The sequence below is a fragment of the Macaca mulatta genome, chromosome 2 (genome assembly GCF_049350105.2).
Source record: "Macaca mulatta isolate MMU2019108-1 chromosome 2, T2T-MMU8v2.0, whole genome shotgun sequence".
Lineage (NCBI taxonomy): Eukaryota > Metazoa > Chordata > Mammalia > Primates > Cercopithecidae > Macaca > Macaca mulatta.
The window spans coordinates 169,366,525-169,386,383 of NC_133407.1; the positions used below are offsets into that span (position 1 = coordinate 169,366,525).

Consider the following 19,859-nt stretch of genomic DNA (forward strand, 5'->3'; position numbering starts at 1 on the left):
TTCTTTTTCTTTTTCTTTTTTGTTTAAACAGGGTCTAGCTCTGTTGCCCAGGCTGGAGTGCAGTGGTGCAATCTCAGCTCACTGCCACTTCTGCCTCCCGGGCTCAAGCAGTCCTCCCACCCAGCCTCCTGAGTAGCTGGGAACACAGATGCGCGCCACCACATCCAGCTAGTTTTTTGAGGTTTGTTTGTTTGTTTGTTTGTTTGTTTTGTAGAGGTGAGGTTTTATCATGTTGCCCAGGTTGCTCTGGAATCCTGAGCTCAAGCAATCCATCTGCCTCGGCCTGCCAAAGTGCTGGGATTATAGGCATGAGCCACCACACCTGGCTCAGAATAACTAATTATTGAGAGAAGTTCATTCATGGAGCCAGAGTCACCTACAGGTGTCATGCTGGAACTGTGTCATCGACTTGTGGCCCCTCCAGACTCTAACAGTCTGTCCTCTTATGAAATCCTCCCAGGTCCCTTGGCAAGTCTGGTCTTAATGCCCATTGGCTCAAGTTACACTGTGTCATATTGCTCTCCCAAACAGTGCATAGATATGGTTGTCTGCATGTAATTGTTAGGGCCCACTGCTGATTTTCAGGGTTCTGTTCTTCATCTTGCCATCTCATCCAATGCAGGAATACATCTTTAATTCTTATCTACAGCTGCTAGTGACAGTTTCGTGTGTGCTTCCTCTGCTCAGGGCAAATTTCATTATATAAAATTAGTGCTTCTCCATATCTGTGAAGACTTCTCACATCCGTAGTTACAATAAAAGAGGCCACATGCACTACTGCCCTTCGAGTTGGAATATTTACGATTGATTGAGAGCAGGCGTGAGGATTCTTTAAGGACTTCTTGCTTTAAGGAAATTTCAAGTCGGATCTTTCCACCAGTCACCTCACACTAGGTACCATAATCACGTACCTTATTACTTCATCAGCAGAATGCTTTATTTTTTTTTGTGGGGGGGGCAGTTTCTTTTTTGCTTTTCTTCTGCCTCTGAATCATTTGTTCTCTCTGAGGAATGTGTACCAGTTGTAACTTTTTATCAGCGCTGCAAGATTAAAGGTTACCTGGTCTATACCCACTATTGTACACATGAGAAAACTGAGGCCCAAATAATGCAAGTGTCATAACAAAAGTTTCCCAGCATAATGAGTGACAGAGTCAGAAACAGAACCCTGCTCTTTCTCCCACCATTTATGCTGCCTGTTACTAAGTCTGCTTCTGGAAAAACTTATGTTTTCTGAACAGAAGAGAGTCAGCACTATTCATCCATCAATATAGTGGATGCTTTCAATGTGGAGGACCACAGGCTAAGTATTGTGCAGGATGCAGTTTTATAAACTGGAGTCCTAGGCTCAGAGACTTAGAGTCTTGTAGAGAAGATCAAATAACATTCACAAACAACTTCCGTGCAGAATGGTTAAAGATATGTCCCCATACACACAGACCCACTGGAGCATTGATTCCCTCACTCAGTGAGTATGTATAGAATATATCTTTTGTGCCTGTCACTATAGTGAGTTCTGTGAGGACACAAAGGTGGAAAAAAACACACACCGCCACCAAGAATCTTAAAACAATACATGTCCTCACATCACGAGCATCTGAGAATTTAGAAAGTTTGTAAAGTATATTTTAATCCAGGTAACAGTAATATCTAGTTAGGTTTATTAGAGATGGCTCCTTTTGAACTCTTTTGAAAGACTGGAAATGAAGCATTAGGACTAGGTATGAGGGGTTTGCACTCTGCTGCAGAGCTGTGGAAGGGTATTAAGTGGGGCCTGCCATGAGCAAGACTTTGGGAAGATCTAATTTGGCAGCCTGGTTGTGAGAAGGAGCAACTGGAGGAAGGAGAGGGTCCAGACAGCACTGTCAGTGTTTCATACTATTGGTGACCTGAAGGGGGCGGTAACAGGAGGAATGGGGAGGATCCAGGTGCAACAGATTTTGTGGAGGAGGGTAGACAGCTCTGGGAGCTGAGTGTTAGTTACAACAAAGGCAGTTATCAAAGATAACTCCAAGATATCAAGGAAAGATGAAAAGCATTTAAAGGAATCGAATAGAGTTCCATTTTATATAGTGCTGAGTATGAGCTACCATAGGTGTTCCCAGTGGAGACAACTAACACTGAGTTACAAACAGGGTCCTGGGGCACAGCAGGAATGCTTGAGATTAGGACTAGCAAACCCTTTGGCCAAAAGGCCACACTATAAGCCATAGATATGGGAGTAAACGTCAAAAGGTCTTTGTTGAGAGAAAAAGGGAAAGCAAAACCTTGGGAAATATTTACATGAGTGATAAGCAAGAGAATGAAGAATGCATAAATAGAGGAAAAGAAAAGAGGGGTCTAAGAGATAGGAGAAAAACCAGGATAGTGCAGAGAGACCATCAGAGAGAGGAAGAGTCAGCGGTCAGTATCAGGTGGCACAGACACCAACGAGGGGGAGAGACCTAGGAAAAGATTACCTTGGGTTTTGGGATTACTGGCCTCCTGATTGTTGTCAAGAAAGCAGAATCAGATGTGTCACAAAAAATACCATAAAGAGGGGTTCAAGAGCAAACATAGGATAAATGGGAAAGCAACTATTACAAAGTACTTTTTAAAAAAGTTTTAATGTTTTAAAAAGAAATAATGAATAAGTAACTCAAAAGTGGAGTAACGAATATTTTTATGATACAAGAATTCCTAGCCCATTATAGACTGAGAAAAACCAGTGTTAAGGGAGACTCTGCAATTAAATAGGCAGAGTGAGAGGGAATTAGATCTTCCATTTCACAGGGCAATTGGAATGGTAAATATATGCGAAAGGAATTTGAAGGCACTACCCAAGCCCAGTGAAGCAGTAATTATATTATACTGGTTCTTTCTCTACTTCTCAACATTGCTTTCTCTTCTTTTTATTGAGAAACAATGTTTTGCAAGAATTACTACTTCACAAATATTCACTCAGTTCCTTACCCTCAGTAATCTCTGAACACTAAGCAGAGGATAGATGTCATATACTTTGAACATTTAAATTATCCTAACAATTTTTAAAATAATTTTTTAAAACAATGGTTTTTAAAATGACAAAGCGTAATTCTTTAAAAGCCATGTTCTGTGTACTACTTTCATGATATGCCCAATTCCGATAACTCTGTAATTACTAATAACCTATGTGTTGTTCTCAAGTCCTCCTTCATTGTCATGAGACATCCTCAAATTCATTATTTGTAGGTGGGGAGGGTAGGTTTCAATTTGTTTACTTAAAGTATGCTGCTTTCTGTGATGGTCCAAGACATTCCAAAGACCAATCCCACCTGTTCACAAAGTATCTGATACACCTTTACTTTAGGATGGTGATCTGGAACCAACTGAATCAAATGATACTTTGTTCTACTATTAAATTACCTGTAAAACTAAATAAGGAGATTATTTTGTCACTACTGAAAATTATATAAACAATCACATGGAAGAATTTTGCACATGAGTCTTTATAATTTCACAAGGCCAAATGAATTTATAGTTGATGTCAAAATCAACCTTGAGGAGTTTTTTCCTTTCCTCTCCAGTTCTAAAAATGAGTTTCCTCCTACTTATTTATTCTCACTGGTTTTAGCTTGGTCAGGTTATCAGTTTTATACAAAGATATGAGACCAAAGAGTACAGAATTTTTAAGAAAGCTGAGTGTGGCATGTAGAATACTACACAAAGAATTTCAAGAAGCAATAATTGAATTAACTTTGTCATTAAATTTTTTGCTGTAATCACTTTCTTTCCTATATAATCACTGATTATCTCTTTGCCTCATATCTTAACCAGATATTTAGATGTAAAGGAGATAATGAAAGAAAAGTGCATATAAATTTGAACTACAGAAGATAACTCTGTGTCTAATAGAAAAGACACATGCAAATTCTGAACTAAAACTTTTAGAAGTTAACCCCAGGGGAAAGGATACATCATTTTCTCAGGGAAATACTATAGGTCTTTACATGTAGGCCTGAATGGAATTTTTCCAGTTTTTATAAAACGCTCAGAAATCTAGCCCATTCCATTTTATTCCTGACCTAAAGGTCCCAGATGGGTGACTAGATCCTGGGATTCCTGAAGTGGCCTAAGTAATCCTGGGTTGACGTGCTAACAGGCACCGCAAAGCAGGCCTGGTTTCACTGGGCAGTGATACGGGCAAAGCGTGCCCCCACTCCCAGCCCTGCTCCAGAGCAGGAGTTCTTGACGTGAAGGTCTTGGACTCCACTGGTACCATGACTAGGCCTTTCTTTTAGAGCTTCATATTATTTCCTGTGTGTTGTTCTGGGACACAGGTTTAAAGATTTTGTTACACTGGGGTCAGAGAACTAAAAGAAGGAAAAAGCCACTTCCTCAGGACTTACACTAATCAGAATCTGCATCCTCAAACCTGGCCCCCCAGAGTGAACTAAGAAGCAAGGAGGAGAGGTCCCTGTGAACAACCCAATGCAGAGTGGCTCCTGATGGCCTCCGACATGCCTTCAGGGCAGGGGCAGGTATGAGAACAGAACTAAAGCTATTTCTTGAACATGTTGATAATGGACTAAGATTGGGGCTGTGTGTTATTTTCCAATATTCAGAAAATATTTTCTCACCCCCATGGTCTAGTTAGTTGCTCTTTTTAACGTGAACTTCAGCCTATGAATACATTTTATGTGCCTTTAATTAACCTCCCTATGTTTCCATTTCCTCATGTACATAATTGCATAATGAGAATAAAAATAGTATTCATCTCATAGGGTTATTAGAAGGATTCGATGGAAAACTATATGTAAAGCCCTTAAAGCAGCACCAGAAAAACAGCCAGCACTCCAGGAATTTGAGTGTCAGCTACAGTTTTAAGTGTTTGAAAATAGTAATATGAACTAAAACTGATGCAACCTAACTGAGAGTTGTTGCAGGTCCCTATCCTTTCCCCCTGAGAGTGACTGAGGCTGAAAAGCCCTAAATCTGTGGGAAGAGATTGTGTGTAGAACAGTTACCTCCTTCACTTCAAGAAAAGCCAGTGCCCCTTTTCTTGTCCCTTCTTGGATTCAGGCCTGAGTAGACTGGGACACTTCTCCATTATCTTTTTGCCTTCTTTTATTCCCCCATTTGTATTTTTTTTTTCTAAAAATGAAAGAGGACTAATATGCATAATCTTATTCTTACGAAACACCCCATTTACAGACAAGGAAACTGGGGCTCAAAGAAGTGTCAAATCTCTCTGAATGTTGTCCTCTTGGTATAGGGAAGGGTTAGAGTATTATTAACATTATAGCATTACATTCTACTGTTAACCTATTAAGTTCCTTCTTGTCTTCAAGTGCATTCTAGTCAATGAGAGATTTTCAGACTGTGCATGTTGGCTCACACCTGTAATCCCAACACTTTGGGAGGCCAATGTGGATTTATTGCTTGAGCCCAGGAGTTCAAGACCAGCCTCAGCAACATAGTGAAACCCCGTCTCTACAAAACAATTAGCGGGGCATATTGGTGTACACTTGTAGTCCAGCTACTTCGTAGGTTGAGGTGGGAGAATCACCTGAGCCCAGGAAGTCAAGGCTACAGTGAGCCATGATCATCCCACTGCATTCCACTCTGGGTGACAGAGTGAGACCTTGTCTCAAAAAAAATAAAAAGAGAAGAGAGATTTTCAAATTAGAGGGAATGGATTTGTGTGCTGTCTTACCTCAGAATACATTATAGGATCTGCACATTTTCCTGTCTGCATCCATCTACAATCTGTCCATTCACCTTAGGTGCCCTTTCACCGTAGCTCTTTCCAGCCGGGATGCCCAAAGAGGGCAAAACATCAGATCCTTAGAATGTGCAAACTTCTGTGCTACCGTATCAGAGAGCCCTTTGCAAAGACAAATACTTATAAGTAAAGAAATGCATCTTTTATTTTTTTGAAAGTCAGTCGGCTTGATGGCTTGAGAGTTGTCTGAAATAATTTAAAATAGAGGTAAACTTAGAAGAGTAAATGAGTTTCACTTCCGAGGAGGATTGCTTGTAATCACCCTGCTTACTTACCTCCTTCTACTCTGAAGCAGTCTGCAGTAGTTGGGAAAAGTATAATCTTAAGAAATTCAGTAACAGTCACTGGCTTATTATACCTGGTAAGTTTTCCCCGTCCCGTGGTGCCCACCGTTTTTGGTAATGCGTGGAGATAATTTCGGACGTTTGCTTCTCTTAACTCCTGAGCACTTCTGCTTCACTGTAGAATTCCAGAGACACATGGGTATGGAACTTGATCTACAAGCCTCCTAGTAATAGTTGCAGATTAGATTGAAAGCCAAACTAGACTGTACACAAGTCTGTATAAATCCCAAAATAGAGCTTTAAAATAATAACTTACTGAGTCATGATTTCTGCATCTCATATGCAGTATTCCTTAAATCACATGTTGATGGCTAATCAACAAAATCCAAAGACGCAAATTAGATGGTACAATATTTACAGAGAAAATATATGTGTAGTTTGAAAAGCAAGGATTCTCAGGGTTACAGTCCCACCCCCATTCCCCCCAGAAATGATAGCAGTTGCAATCTGAACTCTCAACATTGTAGCCAAGAAAGGAATGAATATAACAATGGAAAGAGAAAGATTTAAGATAGAACTTCTTAGTTAAAGGAGTCTGGACCTTCAAGAAATATGTTTAAGAAAGATGCAGAAGAAATACTAGGTAAGATGAATTATTCCTTTTCCTCAAATAACATTCTAGCAGTGTACTTGTTAAATGTTTTGGCCAGGTGACAGAATTCAGGAGGGCAGAATCTTGTTTACCGTGTCCGCTGCTGAATCCCTAGCACCCAGCAAAGTGCTTACACAGAGTAGGGGTAGGTGCTTAGCAAATGTTTGTTGAATGAATACATGAATGTGGTAGAGAGAATGAAGCGAAAAGAATGGTGTAGTGCATTTGGAAGCATTCTGCCCGTTTGTGAAAATACAGGTACTAATTTTTTACTGAATGATTTTTTTTTCATTCAGCAGACCTACAAAACAGTGTATCACAAATACCCTCTGCTTTTTATGCTGGAGAAACAGAAGAGCTTTCTTTTGAATGTAGGCTGCTACATGTTTTAATTCTAATAGCAATATGGCAGGTCAACTTTGTGGTATAATCTGGTGCCTGTTTTTGATAGATATCATGGAAATAGATACTTATTTTCAAGATGCTCAAACAGATGATTAGGCAAAAGCTCTAGCAAACCTTGAAACAACAGAAAGGAAAGGTTTTCCCACTCCCACCTCCCGTTGCTGTAACATCCTGTACAGTTTTCTGCAACCCCACATCCTCCTCCTTGTTTCATCCTTTTCCTGGGTCTCATCTTTGTCTAGGGAATACAGCATGTGACTGTCAGTCTAGCAAGGAGACAGTTCTTGAGAAATCCACCCCCCACACACTGTGTTCCCAAGCTCGTCTTACGGGAATGGCATGATTTGATCAGCAGCAGGCAGAGCTGGCCCAGGGAAACAAGAGCTTGGCATAGGAATCTTAGTGCCCTCCTGCTGGAAGGACCCTCAAGAGAGTTGCTTCATGCCCACCCTCCCTCAACTGGCTGGACAGTAGAAGGATGTGTAGGAAAACAAATTCCTGGCTGAATGAATAGAGGATTAAATGAATGAGAGATGAGTTCACTCCTCCAGAAGTCCCCGCCATCCCACTTGAATAGAAAGGCTAACTTTGAAGCCACTCTGTTCTCCATGGCACTATTTTGTGTATACTCAGCTTTGGAATATGGTTGCCATCTGCTCCCAGTACTTAGGACTAAGGAAGTTTTGGGGTGGGTAGGAGGAGGCTGGGAGGGAAGAAAAGAGACACTTAAAATGAGCTAATGATCTCCTTTGTGTTAGAGTCTAGGTTTCAGAACATCAGTCCTGTACTTCAAGAACAAAACACCAGTGTGTCTTAGACCACACCAGGCGCCAGCACATCAGATAAAGCCTGTGCTGTGTGGTGTTCAGCCACCGAGCCTGGAGAAGTTCTAAAAGTGAAATTGCAGGTGCACACTGAGGAAACTAAAAGGAGAAAAGGCCAAGGGTAAAAATACAATCAGGAGGGCTCTGCAGATGCGTATCTGTGGGGTTACAGTCATTGAAAAATGAGTCTACTAATTAATGAGTTGGATAATACTATAAAGGCAAGGAATTTAAGGATCTTGAGAAGAAATGAGACACTTTTCCATACACTCTGAGTATATTGTGAGCCTTTAATATAATCTCAGGGTGAAAGTGACCTGGCTATTGTGTATTGCTGTAGATTTAACTGTTGATTAAGTGTTAGAGATTGCCGTACTAGAGGCATGCATGGTGGTCCTTTAAAAACAGAAAAGGCTGTTAAGCTCGGCTAGTAAGACAATCAAACATCTCTGAAAGGCAGGGATAACTCATAGAGCTTCCTAGCTTCCCTGGTATTGTTTGTATAAATTGTTGGGAGTTTTTTGTTTGTTTGAGACAGAATCTCACTCTGTTGCCTAGGCTGGAGTGCAGTGACGTGATCTCAGCTCACTGCAACCTTCACCTCCAGGGTTCAAGTGATTGTCCTGCCTCAGCCTCCTGACTAGCTCGAATTACAGGCATGCGCCACCATGCCCAGCTAATTTTGTATTTTAGAAGAGACAAGGTTTCACCATGTTGGCTAGGCTGGTCTCAAGCTCCTATACTTAAGTGATTCACCTACCTCAGCCTCCCAAAGTGCTGAGATTACAGGTGTGAGCCACCATGCCTGGTCAAATTGTTGGTTTTAACACAAAATCATATTGATAATTTATGTACTGAAATAACATGCCAGAGAATAATAATTAAGCTGGGGATGTATGCTAGTGAAAAAAAATATTACAGTGAAGTTTATTTTGGGAAAGGATTAGCTAATTGGCTAGGTATGACATTTGAAGGCCTTGTATTGTTATATATTCAATAGTAGGCCTGTATCTTGAATTGGAGGAAGGCAGAAATTCTTTTTGCCATGCAAGGGAAGAACCTCATCAATGATGTATATAAGTATAAATTTAAGAGACAATGACAATCCTAGAAATGCAAAATACCACTTTAGGGAGCTCTAAGTGATTGCTGAGCAGTGTGTCACACTCAGTGCCTGCGAGCAGCAAATCAGTACATATTTGTTGGCTGTGTGAGCTCTGGCCTTGACTCCTGTCTTCCAGCAGGAACCAGTCATACACAACGGTGACTCAGCCACAATTAGGATATTAGTAATGCTCTAAATCTATCTCATGTACAGTTTCTCTTCCTAGAAACCTTATGTGCCTCATATTCTGTTTGTCCCTACAACATCCCTGTGAAGCATACACACCTTCACTTTACAGGTGGGATAACAGGTTCACAAAGGAATAATTTAATTCTTTGTCTTCAAATGTGAAATGTTTGATAATCAGTATACTGACCCAGCTCATTGTAATGTTTTTCACATTATTTCAGGTTTCCTAGGCAAAGGACATATTTTATCTTTCTCATTATTATTTTTAATTAGTTTTCAGAAAAGGTGAGATAAAAACAGAATCTAACAAATATCCCATGGAGATATTTGGTGTTCTCTTTTCTTTCAAGAATAAATTAAGACCTTCTCTGCTCCTCTCTGCTGGCTCTCTCAGCAGATAGTCAAAATCCCATGCCAATTTTCAAATGAATAAGGGCTCATTCTAATAGCTGATCACAGTCCCCTCTGTTGAGGAAACAGCCTTTTAAATTCATGTCTGGACCCTGAATAAGTTACTCTTGGTTATAAACTTTAACAGTTTGACCTGAAGGTTTTTAAACTGTACTAATATATAACCTGGTTGTGAGTTCAGCAATAAATTTATCCCCAGTATGTGAAGGGCCAAAGAGAAAACTAGTGTCTTTTATTCTCTCCAGTGACCTTCACTAAAAATTGCATATTTACTTTGTAAATGAGGACACCCAGTGGCCACCAAGAGAAAATATTCTAAACAATCCTTGACACTACTGTTAACGTACATATAAATACCCTGTTATCAACTCTGATTGATAGGTATTTCTGTAACATCTGTTACCAAGCAGGGTAGCTTCCCTAACTTAGGCAAAAGTGATCGGAGTTTGGCCCGATCATTTTTCTATCACATCATAGATTGGTTATCTCTTCTTATTTTTTGTTACAAAGTATGGCTTAGCTTTGGGTTCTGAATCCTCTGTTGACATGGGGACCCAGTGAGCTGTCTCTCTGGGGAAATGGAATCAAGGAGATAGAGACAGCATGGCATGTGTCAGAAATCATAAATGAATGAACAGAGTTTGTGGGCAACTGAGTGAACACATAAAACAATTGCTTGGACTTTAAATTCATAATGAAAATAGAACTGTGGGTAGGTAGGGAAATAAAGGACAAGAAGAAGAGCATTACACAGAACTTCAGGGTGGGAAAGCCCTGTCGGGACCATATCACATAGACGTATCTCAGAGTAAATCTGCAGCCTGAGATTCCCACTTACCGTCAATATGTTTGTGAAGTGTAGTGAAGAGTTGACCAAACAAGCAGTCACATAGAACCCACACATTATACAGAAACATGCTGGGCACAACGAGCGATCCAGTTATATATTTGTAGTTGTCATTGTAGTTGTGGTTACAACAAGACAAGATACTAGCCTTTGGGAGGCTTGGAGTCTTAGAGAGATAAGACAGACACAAATGAAAAAAGAAAGAGAAGAGACAGTAATACACTGGTAAGAACTAACTTAGGTATTACATGTATAGGAAGTTCAGGTGAACTTCCCCAACACTCCTCAACATTCAGGTACAAAAAACTCCCTTATTTTTCTAAAGAAAATTAAACCTGAGGCCCCTGACACCAAATTAGCAAGAAATACAGCCAAGTTTTGGGGCTCCCTTCTCATCCCTAGATTGGTACAAGACTCAGTGAAATCTAATTCCTTAGTCCATGATGGTCTCCATCATTGACATTGCTTGACTACCCCACAAAGATGCCATTGAGCCTGGTCCTTCTGACTGCCAGCACTACTGCACTAGCTGGGTTTACAGATGCCCTCCACAGTGGTCCTTGCTGTTGACCATTGGCCCAGCCCTCAGATGATCACTGCTCCTCTCAAAGCAGTGCCTTTTTATGTCCAGCCTCCAGAAGTGTGCCAAGCAGTTACCCCAACTGGAGCTGTATGCAAGTAGAGACCTTGCTACCTTCCCCATTTGAGGGAAAGTTGATTGTTTTTCTCTCCAGTAGTGCTATCCAATTCTCAAACTCCAAAGCATCAATCAACCTCACTCTCCTTACCCCAGAAGGGGCCCAGGTTAATAATTCACTTTAGAGAACAGAGATTAGTAAAGAAAACTCTTTAAGGTTTCTTCTTTAGGGCTTAATGGGCTCTGAAACCACAACTCCCTCAGGCAAAGGACCCTATAAAGTATACAAAAACCTGGCGTTCTTTCCTACAGGTGGAGGAAGGGGGAGCTACCTTCTCATTAGGAAACTTTTCTTATTCGGTGAGAACAAGCCAAAAATTAATGTCTCAGTTTATTACCTCACCAACCAGTGGAAACCAAGAAAAGAGAATTCAGGATGAACTCTAGTAATCACAGAAGGCTTCACAGAGAAGGAAGAAGTTTGAATAAGGTTCATGGAAATGATAAGACTTGGTGAGGAGAGAAACCACAATAACTGAAGAACTGTGAAGAAGAAGAAGCAGAAGAGAAGTAAAAATGAATGTAATCCACACAAAGGAAAGCAAAATGGCCAACCTTTTGGATTAGCATAGAGATTTTATTTTAGAGAAAATCAAATCCAACCAAATCAGTGAAGTGAGATCAGATAATTTAAACGTTAGCTATAGCTATAGGTGACTTCTATAGCTCAATGACTTTTTTGATAATATGTAAATAATATAAATATTATACAAAAGAATATATAAAGATATCATAAAGATAAAATGCCTACTTGTGATTAAAATGATTACAAAGTATGCCTTCTACTTTACTTATTTACCAGAACCACCCAAGGTTTTGAGTTCTATCTGACAGCACTTATTCTTCATCTCAGTATAAGCTAAAAAGGAACTTATGTCCTATTCTTTCTTTTTAAGGATTTCCTGTGCCTGGTTCTATAATGGATCACCCGAGGTACGCAGATGAATTTCAGCTACTCTCTGAACCTAGCCCACACAAATCACTTCAGTGCTTCCATTTTAACCAGTCATCCAACAAAACAGATTTACCTTTTTCCTTGGCTTTTCCCTGTTGCTTTGGGGTAGAAGGTCTTTACTCCTCAGTAAAATTATCTATCATGGCTCAAGTCCATAGAGAAATCGGCCGGGTGCAGTGACTCATGCCTGTAATCCCAGCACTTTGGGAGGCCAGAGCAGGCGGATCACAAGATAAGGAGTTTGAGACCAGCCTGACCAAAATAATGAAACCCCGTCTCTACTTAAAAAAAAAAAAAACAGCCAGGCGTGGTAGTGGGCACCTGTAATCCCAGCTACTCAAGAGGCTGAAGCAGGAGAATCGCTTGAGCTTGGGAGGCAGAGGTTTCATTGAGCTGAGATTGTGCCACTGCACTCCAGCCTAGGGGACAGAGGAAGACTCTGTCTCAAAAAAAAAAAAAAAAGAGAGAGAGAGAGAAATCTTGCATTCCCCTCCTACCAACAAACAGAGATACTTTTGAAAAACAGTGGTCTCATTGGAAGCAACTTTTTTTATTTTTCAGAAAGACCCAAGCAGGGAGAACATTTGAGCATGAATTTGAGGACCTGCTTCAAAAGTAGTTTCAGAATGCCACAGCAACAGAGGACTAAAGGAAGTTCTATGAATTGGGAACTTGATGATATTTTTTGTCAGAACACTTTTTTTTTAGTGACACTATTGAGTTCTGTTTTCTCACTCATTTAAGTCTAGACGAAAGTTTTCCCAAAGTCAAAAAATTAGTTTCTTACCTAACTATAATTCATCAGTGTGTGATGATATTCTTTAAAGAAATGCCATACCTGGGAGTTATACTGAATCTTTGAACTCACTGAATTTAGAAATCCGGTTTTTTCTATAAAATAAGTATATGATGATGTAGAGACCACAAGAACAGATTATTAAGTAAGAAGATGCTGGTTTTCATATATTCAATTTTTAAATTTATGATTTCTTTTTAAGCAAAAGACCTAACTTATTAACTGTACAATTGAATATACAGATCCTTCTTTAAGGTCTATTCAAAGCCAAGTTCAAACAGCACAACTTTGTGAATGTGAGTAGATCCCTTGGTTCATTTTTGTATCCCACCTACGGATGTAGCATCTCTGTATTTTTGTTCCCCAGATTTAGTGAACAAAGGAAAAGGTTACAATAGGGCAGTAGCTAAATTTGTAAAAAAAAAAGCGCTTTAGAGATAGAAAAAATGAAACTCCTAAAAGGTATCTCAAAAGGTTTACAATATAAGAGGATTTAAAGGCATCAACCTCAGATTTCATCAACTTTTCTCCTTAGTCCCAGCAGGTCTTCTCCCCCACATTTCATTTCAACTTTGGAATGAGGGCATAAGTGTCTTTCAGAATGTTGTCTGAAATTATCTATCCAATTCCTTTATTCACAGAGTAAAACTTAATTTTCACAAACTGTACTGTAATGTAAACTTCAACAGTTTACCTCATTACAATCATTGGAATCGAATGCTCAAAGTATAAAAATTCATAAAGCATATAGCCTGATAATACTCAAGACTGAAGTTTTAAGTTATGGTTGGAATTGGTTTCCATAAAGTGGATGCTCAATTACTTGTTGATTGATTGATTATGCCCTCACCTCATAAGTAAGGGATTTAAGGTGGCTTAAAATAATATTCAACTGTTAATAAATATGTAGGAAATATATTTCTATATAACTACAAAAAAAAAGAAATCAGAGTAGAGGTAAAATAAATAATTGATAATATAATGAGGGTGGTGAAAATTTTACATAGAAAAGCGTACCATGAGGTCCTACATAGTTGCTAAAAGGGGGCCTAAATTTTTATTCTGCGCTCCCTAGTAAACAGAGCCAAGAGGGAAACATGATCAGTTATGATATTCACAGGCTCCACAAAGAAAAGCAAAACACAGCTTTTCGTGAGCACTGAGGTCTGGGAGAAGTTGATTGATTAATGTATGTTTCCAACATCAAAGATCCTTATGGATAAATTTCTTTCATTGATTTAGATTTCAGATCATTTGTATCCTTATGGTTCCATTTACAGTGGAGTATTCTCAGTAAATGTTTCACTAATGAATTGGTGAAAATTCAAGTGACCCCAAAAGCAACTTCATTCATAAGTCAGTTGTATTTACAGTTTTACAATATGGGCAGGCATGCCCTCATCCTTTCTTAGAGATTAACAGCAGACTTAACATAAAAAGGCAAGCCGAAGACCTGGGCTAACCAAGGGAAACTGTGAGACCTCTAAGGCCAAATAAAAAGACTTTTCTGGAATTACTTTCTCCTTTGGACCTGTAAAATCCCACTAGTAATGTAAATCTGTTCTCAGCCTTAGATAAAGTACAAAGCTCTTATTTTTTGGTGGAGTGAAGAGAGGAAAAAGAAGTCAGGAATGGGAGATAAGTCAAGATTTGGGGATGGGCCTGAAAATCACAGGGCAAATGTTTTTGTAGTTCTCAATTTTGCCTCCTTGTTCCCCATACTTCAGGCTTAGTAAAACTTAGTGGTTTAACAGCAAAAAGGAAGAAAGGGAAGGAGGAAAAAAGTCTTGCAAGTAAACTATTTTTTTGGCTGATTAGATGTGTATATTGAGTTTATATTTATTTTTTATTCAAATTATACCACAATATCTAATTTTTAACAGTCAAAAAATGTTAAAGGGTGTTTTCTAATTCTTCTGTGGATTTGTCTTAACTGTCAAAAGGTATCTACTCTGAGTAAGACAAAGTTTGCTAAATAATAGTTAGCTTCAACAGTTGTAAACGATATGGCTGCCATAATCCAGATTTCTACTAGTATTAGTAGTTATCTATATTTCTGTCTTCCCTTTCAATCTTTTTCAAAAATCTTTCTCTTCTGAAAAGTAACTTTTCTCGTTTTGGCTAAGATTGTTTGCTTTCTTACACAAAATAGCATCAGCTCAACTTAAGTAAATGGAAAAGATTAGTTCAACAGACCTTATGCATCAGAGAGTAATGCAATCACAAAGTTTGCCACAGTTTTAGAAGCTTTGACTATGGAAAGTAGTTACAAGTATTTTCAAGAGGGATGCCTGAATCTCAATCCACAGCTCTTAATTTGGGGAAAACACAGACCCCTTTGAGATTTTGATGAAAGCCACTGTTCTTATTCCTATAAAAGTATAAACATGTCCATTCATGAAAACTATACATACCCCCTAAAACCCAAACATAAAACCAAGGACCTTTAACTACTTTTAAGTATTCTCTAGAAATGTTCTATGAATGAATAAAAATTCAGGTAATATTAAAGACATACCCAATTACAGTAGTGGGATCATAAATAGAGTGGTGTTGTAAATACTGTAAACAAGTTAGCAATTTTTAATGTGTTTGTCTAGATAAAATAATAAGTAGTGACTAAAAAAGCACATCCAGCTAGTCCCCAACTTTCATAGGTAGCCATTCCTGCAAATATGTTTGAAAGTCAAATTTCTGCAAGTGTAAAGTCAAATTTTTTCTAACTTCAACAACTGATGTATGTTTTATGTGAAGAATTCTGTTACCAATGGCTAAAAAATGTGCTGAAATCCCTGATGGGTCCTCCAGACTGGGCTTAGACAATCTGGAAGATAGAGGAGAACCCTCATTGGGAGATGGCCCAAAACATCCCCCTTTTCACCCAAGAATGGGTAAGTAAAACTGTACAGCTCTCCCTCCCCTAGGCTGATGACCCTCCCTAGTCTCACTACTGAAGTAATAACAGCTGGGATATGCCAGGTATGTGGAGCCAGGGTAGGAGAAAGAGATCTTGTCTGCTTGCCACCTTCCATGTGCGTGTGATTTCTCCAGTGCTCCCAGCCACCGTCCCAAGACTGTGATGATACTAGTGAGATAGAAAGAGAGAGCAGGGTGGTTCAGAGTCATTTGCTCTGGATGGAACCTGTGAGCGAGAAACTATGATACCTCCTCTAGTGCAGGGATTCAGCAGGACTCCCTTGGCATATATGAAGAGGTAAAGTAGATGTAACTGAGGTCTTACCCCAGGCAGGGGGTTTGGAGAATAAGGGAGCTCAGTCACCAAAATACATCCCCCCTTTCTCCAGAGATGACTAACTCTTTCCTAGTGTGACTAACTTGGCAAGCTGCACCCTGTTTCATGTGCAGACCCACTAACCTCATCTGGCGCCCCAAATTGAAAGCTCAAAGGCTTTCTGGCCCTGCCACTTGACTTAGGCTTATTAACTGGACCGAAATTTATATTGGTTTTCATTTGAGAGATGGTGTTTCCTTCCAAGTCCAGAGATTTCAAATCCCCATCCCCCTCTATAGCATCTTACCCTCGCACTAGTCTCATTTTATATATCCTTTTGCTCTCCTGATTGAGAAAGGACTGGATTTCACACCTAATTAAAAGAGATTGTATTGCCTGCTGTTTCCTTTCTTGCTCATTTTCTCTTGTGAGCAGGCAGCTTTTTATTCTCATGCTAAGTCCTATCCCTGGACCCCTGCAGCTTAAGGGACAGGCAGGAGCAAGGTTCCTGCAAAACAGAGAGTCAGGCCCTCTATCCCCAATTCCCCACAGGCAGATTTTCCCTTCGGTACTCACCCCTGCTTTAGCCCCGTCTGTGTTGTGCTCTCGCAGAACAGTCACTTAGAATACATGATGACGTTCATTACTGCAATTCCTTCCATGTTTCTGGGGAATGCCATCACAGGCTGACTCTATATTTTTACTCTGGTGAAAAGGAGGTGAGTTATTATTTTAAAACAGAGAACTATTTTTATCACTTTTTCATTTTGCCATCAGTTTTGTGTTCATAACACTGTGCATTTTTTATTTCGGGTGGGGAAGAATCCCCAAATACACATAATCACATACTCTATGTAAAGTTTTGTGGTTTTGTACAGTTGATAGGGTTGGGGTTTGGGTGGTGGTGGGTTTTTTTTTTTTTTTTTTTTTTGAATAGCCCAAATGCCTATTCAGTGCCAATCTAAGAAAGAATAGAGTTAGCATTTTCACACCATTCCTTCCTATACACTCCCTGAATAACCATCTAATCAAGATTTGTTTTCAATGGGGGACAAATCTTCTACAGTAGAGTATTTCAGATTTATTCCATTGGAATCTATACATTAATGTCCATTGGATGAAAAGGACATGCTCACAAAAGCCTGGACTTTGCCTTGCTGTGGCAGAAACTTTTTCCCACTGTATTAGTGTTAAAAATAAAAGAAAGCCTGGGAAAGGAATTGCCTCAGCATTGTGTGCTGGAGGAATGAGGAGCGCTTGAATGGGGAGGCAGGGTCCCCCTTCGCATCTGTACTCATATCAGCAAAAACGATTCAGCTTTTCATGACTGTTCACTGCAGTGTGGGGCCAGTGTACTCAGGGAGATATTTAAGAATTGTGTCTATAAAATTCAACCAGCCATGTCAGGTCAGGTTGTGTAAGTGTGCAGGTTTAGGTTTGTCTCTGTGGTTTTTAATGAAGTTGGTGGCAATATTATCACAGAAGTCTTAACTCAGACTATTTAGTAGATAACTTGATTGTTTAGATGAACTAAATTTGCAATCCAGTCCGGTCAGTTTGCATTTTTCTCATGAAATTGTGTGTGTGTGTGATTATGTGTTCATTTCTCATCTCTGAAGGCAACCTTCATCATTACTTTCAGAGTCTTTTTTTTTTTCTGCTGAGAATTAAGGTAACTCTCGATCTTTGGGCACTTCAAGTTTCATTCCTCAGTGATCCACTGTTATGCAGTGGAAAAAGCATTAAGAGGCATAGGATCTAATCCCAACACTGCCATGTGCTACTGTGTAAAACTTTGGGGCAAGTCTTTTAGACATTTTGAGAGCCTCAACTTTCTCTTATATGAAATAGTAATAAGAAGACTTGTCCTGAAGGGCTGGGCACAGTGGCTCATGCCTGTAATCCCAGCACTTTGGGAGGCCGAGGCAGGCAGATCACCTGAGGTCAGGAGTTCAAGACCAGCCTGGCCAACATGGTGAAAACCCATCTACTAAAAATACAAAAATTAGCTGGGTGTTGTGGTGGCACACGCCTGTAATCCCAGCTACTCGAGAGGCTGAGGCACAAGAATGGCTTAAACCCGGGTATTGAAGGTTGCAGTGAGCTGAGATTGTGCCACTGCACTCCAGCCTGGGCAACAGAGCAAGACTCTGTCCAAAAAAAAAAAAAAAAAAAACATGTCCGGAACACATATAGGCTTGCTATAAGGGGTAAATGAGATGTTACATGTAAAAGAGTTGTATACACTGTCAGATACTACGTGGATACTAATTATTGTGATAATTGTGATAGAGCTACTTCCCAGAATTATCTGAAAGAAAACTCTGTCATATATGACATCTCTAGTGTTATTGTTGTAACCAATGCTATCAGCAAATGTGTGTTTAAAGAGTGTTTTCACTTGCATAGAAAAAATGTAATAAATCCATCCTACCCAGAGATGATCACAGACACAACCAGTTTTACTGCCTATTGTTTTTCTTAAATGAAAGAGACCTTGTTTATAGTAAAATTGTATATCGAAAATTCTACACCATAGTGCCAGTTAGTTAGTTGTCTTACTTCTTGCACTGTGACATCTAAAAAAATAAGTTATTTAAGTTAGACAACTGAGGCTATATCGAAGCATGACAGCCTAGAAACATGAAAGCCATAGTAAATCACGGATAGGTATAGAAGCAGCTGGAGGTAGTGGTGGACAAAGCCTTTCATACAGCTTTACAACAGAGCCATGGATCCCTAAGGGCCAGACCTCAGTCTGGGGCAAACTATGCAATATAATGAAGCAGTGAAGAGGGTGAACTCTAGAGCCAGACAGCCTGGGTTTAAATGCCAGTCTACCAGCAATTGCCTGTGCGTACTTGAGCAAGTTTCTTAGTTTCTCTGGCCTCAGTTTCCTCATCTGTAAAATGGGAATAATATCATCTACTCCCCATGGTTGCTGTAAGATTAAATGAAATCATATACATAAAGCAGTTAGAACCGTAACCCCTAAAAAATGTTCTCTTGTGATTACTATCGTGGTATGTATGTAGATTGAACTCAGCAAGAACTTGAAATTTGGTCGTCTGCTGATTGAGTTCCTGAACAGACCTTCCTAGGTTATTTGTGCCCTTCTTTGGGGCCGTATTTTGTATTAACATGGTTACAGGGGATTCACCTTAATTCTTTAATCTGGCAAAGAGAACTTGTCTTATATAAGTAAAAACGATGGAATCTGTAGCCTAATACAATATTTTAGGCACATAACAGACCTGATGGAGTCAAAACAAGAAAGAATGCTCTTACACAAATTAGTGCAAATTGTATTATTGAACATTTATTAAGTTAAGCTCATACCATGTGAGGGTGATTGAGTGAAGCAAGGTAGAAAAGCTCATTGAACTGAGTTTCCTGAACAAGTCTTCTGTCAGAGTTCGAGGAGGTAGGCCTTCTTCCTATCTGCAGGCTGTCACCTCTCAGGTGGCTTCTCACAAGATGGAGAGATTTGGGTCACAAGCCAACAGTCAGTGCTTGGGCCATTTGGTTTTGAAAGCCCACTTACTTCACTTTCTCAAGCTGATTGTTCAGTTGTAAAGGCCAGAATGGGGAATCTGATTGAATAATTATTTGCAGGGGAATTCTCTAGAGCCATTTGAGAGGTGAGCTAGAAAAATAGAAAAGCCCTAAGATCTGCTGTGGCCACCTGTTTTCTTTCTCATTCTGAATCCAAATCTTAT

At 39.6% G+C, this 19,859-nt stretch overlaps 1 protein-coding gene across 50 annotated transcripts in view; it reads left to right on the plus strand.

The window, feature by feature from the left end:
* Positions 1–19,859, plus strand: part of ZBTB20 (zinc finger and BTB domain containing 20) — an 814,450-nt gene that overhangs the window by 775,264 nt on the left and 19,327 nt on the right. The gene's annotated exons all lie outside the window — the stretch shown is intronic.